Source organism: Meleagris gallopavo, chromosome 1 (assembly GCF_905368555.1).
Source record: "Meleagris gallopavo chromosome 1, MGAL_WU_HG_1.1, whole genome shotgun sequence".
Taxonomy (NCBI): Eukaryota; Metazoa; Chordata; class Aves; order Galliformes; family Phasianidae; genus Meleagris; species Meleagris gallopavo.
In genome coordinates, this window is record NC_139404.1 from 75,061,256 (window position 1) to 75,065,574 (window position 4,319).

Sequence of the window (4,319 nt, forward strand, 5' to 3'; positions counted from 1 at the left end):
CAGTCATATGAGTTTCTTCTCAGAAATAGGACCAAATGGCTTGCAGAAAGTCTGCTTTGTAATAAAGAGACAACTGCTCAGCTTCCTCAGAAACTTACTTGAATTTTTCCAGAAGAGAATATTATAGAAACTGGCTGACATTCAGGCCACATCTTGGTAGGAAGACAGTGTTATCTGGAACTGTCAAACTGTCTTCCTTAAACACCAACAGCCCTGTATAGGAGGATGAATTCAGTTATTCCTTCAGTTCACCTTTAAAGAGTTGAGTAGATGTGAAAAGTGCTTGCAGTGAACTGTTTGGTCAGACACTATGATTCCCACATGTAAGCCATGTTTTATAAGAGGAAATCCTAGGCTCAAAGGTCAGTCTGCTTCAGACTTCTGGCTCCCCATGCATTTGCCATGCTGTAGCTTTAAGGATTAGCTCTTGATGGCTGAGGCTAACTACCATTACAAGCTGTCATGTTCCTTGGAAGTGTGCATGGAAAATCCAGACTTCCCCATCACAAGAGAAATAATTTTCCACCTGTGGTATGTGATGTTGATTATATCACTGCCAGCCTAAAGTGAGTAAATGAGCATGGGTAAGGGAAAGAAGGCAAATGAGATACACATTTATATGTTTGTACAATACGAACCTGTACAGCAGAGTTTGCACTGATCCTTATGTTAAGAAGCACTGCTTACTAACCTGTATATGAGGTTCGTTTGCAGCCACTGCTTACCTAGCAGCTTCAGAAAGAAAAAAAAAAAAAAACCAAACCAAACCAGAACTTGAAAAAGTGCACTTTTCCTGTAGAGCCACTAAGTGTCACTGTCACTCTCTAGCTTTCTCTGCAAGCTTTAATTTCTTTAACAGAACTTCTTTGCTGAAAGACGTTGGAATATCGTAGCTTCCCGAAAAGCCTGGAACTGGGAAAGTCTGCACCTAAAATGTGAGCAATTTAGAGAGCAGTTGGGGAGCTGAGATTTACAAAAATAATGAAGGAAGTGGATAGAGCAAATGGAAAATTGTCCTGTAACAAAGGACTGCTCTCTACAGTTCTATCCAACATAGAATTGAGGACATGTAATATAGTAGGGACTCATTTGAAAACAAACAAATAAATAATAAAAACAAACAAACAAACAAACAAACAAAAACAACACAAGAACCTACTGCTATGAGTGTTTTAGGAGCAGGTATCACCAGATTCACAATGCCTGTGGACAAACTAATGGAAAACCAGCTTATAAAGATAAAAAAGGGGACAGGTAGTAGCAGTGTGTTCATTAAGGTCCCTACTCCCATGCTTCGATGACGGAATAGAACAATAGAAATGGATTACAGATATTGGCTAGGTGAACCTGCTGTTCCTATAAAGTATTAAGTGTACCTGAATCTGGTGGACCGAAAGATTCAGAGGCATTCTTTTGTTCCTTTTGGCCAATGGAGATGAACAGGAGCTTCTTACCCATTTCAATTTCCATTAGCAGCAGGGTCGTCAAATTCACAGTACGTATACAAATACAGCCTGATACAAACAGGAGACAGTACTTTAAAGACACTCGTATAAACAAAGCATGAGTAGCCTGTTTCTAAGGGCTGACCTTAGTTCTCTTGAATTTTTGACTCCCAAAGCATTAATCCTGCTTGCTAACTAGAAAGATTTTGAAGTTTGTTAATGTGTCTCAAGTGCACACAACAGAACACAACCAGACAGGATTGAAATAATTTATTAAGAATACAATACAGACTGTTGATCAGGTGCAAAACTTGTCTGCATAAGTGCACTGACAAGAACCTTCTCACATCAGCAGATTAGTTTAGTCCTCTTCTCATTTTTCATATTTGTTCATCTTTGATGCGTCTTGATATCATTTCCCTTTCTTTGATTAATATCCCAAACTATAGTCCTGCAAATACTCAAGTTCTCTTGTTCTGTCCTAAAATCCTCCTCCTCAGTCCATAGTAAGTCTTGATGCCTCTTTATTGTTTCCCTTTGTTTGCATGGATTCCAGAATGAGTTTAGTGAATTTTGCAGCGGGAACAAATAGCTTAGTCGTTCGTGCAGCCGTTGAGGGTTGTAGGAGAGGTTTATTCACAGGGATTAAGTCGGCTGGGTTTCCAGCCTCCTTGTCTTTGTTCCTTTGATCACTCTCAGACTTAAAAAAGAAAAGGGGAAAAAAAAAAGAGAGAGAGAGAGAGAGAAACAGCCAAACACTTTTCCATCTGAATTTAAAACAAAACAAAACCAAGCATTTGGAGCCCAAACATCTCGTTGTATGGTGTTTTTCAGTTTTTCAAGCAGCAGCAAATGTTACTGATTCTAAGTCATCTCCTGTGAAATTATATTACTGAATTTGATCAAGTCTTCTTTCCAACGTCATCTGAAATCCGGGAATAAATTCACTAACTCCGAGATGGCGTTAATAAGTAGGCATTCTTTGTTTACGACGTCCGATGTGCCAGGGGATTTCTCCGCCCTAACCGCGCACATTCTGCTTTTACAAAAGATCTTCAGCTTATATACAGTACTTGTGTTACATATGCACATATGCCCGGTTTTCCCGGGCAGTATATGCATATTCAATGCTCCCTCCTAAAATCATTAACATTGGCTCCTGCCTCTTTACACATGCTCAGTGATTTTGGTTGGTAGTCTCGTGACCCTCGGGGAATGAAGTTAGCAGTATTCATGACCTCATTCCTCTTGTTTTTCCAAATTGGAAGTTTTCCATAGCTCATTTGCAACAATGAGCAACTCTTTATCACTTAGATGATAGGAAGAGTTCTTGTGGAGTGATGTACTGGAAAGGGCACCCACACCGACCTAAATAACAGATATACTGGGCTCCTTGAGTAGGTAAGGATGTTATGCAAATGTGTTTGCTTAGCATCAGACAGTTAAGGCAAGTATGTTTCGTTTAGCAAAAGCTAGTTTTATGAAAGCAAGTATTGTTCAATTAAGGATATCACCGACACCAAGCTCAAACTTTAACTTAGCTCCCTAAGCTGAGTAACTGACATAAGTGATGTTCAGCAGAACCAATCAAGGCAAGGCTGAGGTGCCCGTGCAGATAGCTTCTCTCCTTATTTCTAAATGTGATAGTTAAGCTCTGGCACTTTCTTAATGCTTTTCATGCAGATTTCTGCTGTACACCTGAATCCAGGCAGAGAACACTCCAGTGATTTGAAGAATTATACAAAATGTTCTGTTAATATATCCTTATAAGCATAGCCAGTGAATTGTTGTATAACATGAATAATACTTGCCTGAAGCACCAGAGTATCCTTTAGATGTTACAGATGATATTTGTGAGGTAGCATTGTAAATGGGGAGACATGTTGTAAGACTGTTCTGCTTTAACATGATACAAGTTACAACAATATAGTTAAGCTTGCTAGTGTTCATTGATGGATGCCCCTCCTCTGCACTTTGTTTAAATAACAGAAAGAACCCTGCCTCTGAACCAAGGAAATAAGGAAGCTCTGCTGAGTCTTTGTAGCAAGGAAATAGGAGGTACAGCTTAGAATCAGTCACTGAATATGCAACATACTTCTGGGAAAACTTGTAACAAAAAAATGTAACAACTCCTAGAAACTTCTGCATATGTAATAAATCTCTTGGAAAATTTCTGCATACATAACACCAGTTATGTGTATAAACTGAAGATCTTTTGTGTAAGCTATGCATGGTGGAGGAGCACCTCCATGTAACCAGCACTGTCAGTAAGAATACCTGCTTAGCCGTAATAAAGCTTTTGCTGTTAAATCTTTTTGCATCGATATCTTCAATTCGCCGGGCACAGTTCTTTCTGCTGCATAATGCTCATTCATCAATGTTTTCCTAGGTATCAAGATAAATATCTTACCTACATAAAATTGCTGGGGTTTAGTAAGGTTAACCATTCTCCAGAAGAGCTGATTGCAAACTTTCTCAGCAGAGAGCATGCTCTTTAAGCTGAGTGCTGTGCCTGCCCTGCAAAGCTCAGTTCTGGTGGTTATAAAGCTAGAGCTATCGGTCCATTGGTTCTCTTCCCAGCGCTGGTAGAGGATACAGGACATCGACGCGTGCCTCTCACCCGCTCTGATTGCTCTGGCCTGACGGGGCGTAGAGGCGAGAACCACAGGCGAGCGCTGCCGGAAAGACAGCTCTCGTACAAGGTTCTCAAACGCCGCCACCAGGCTGCAGCTGCCGTCGCCCGGGCAACAGAAAGCGGCGCTCGGGAAGGGATCATGTGCCCGGAAGTGCCTCAAGGGAGGAAGTGACGAGTGCTTGGGTGCCCCGGAGGCCAACATTACAAAAAAAAAAAAAAAAAAAAAAAAAAAAAAAAAA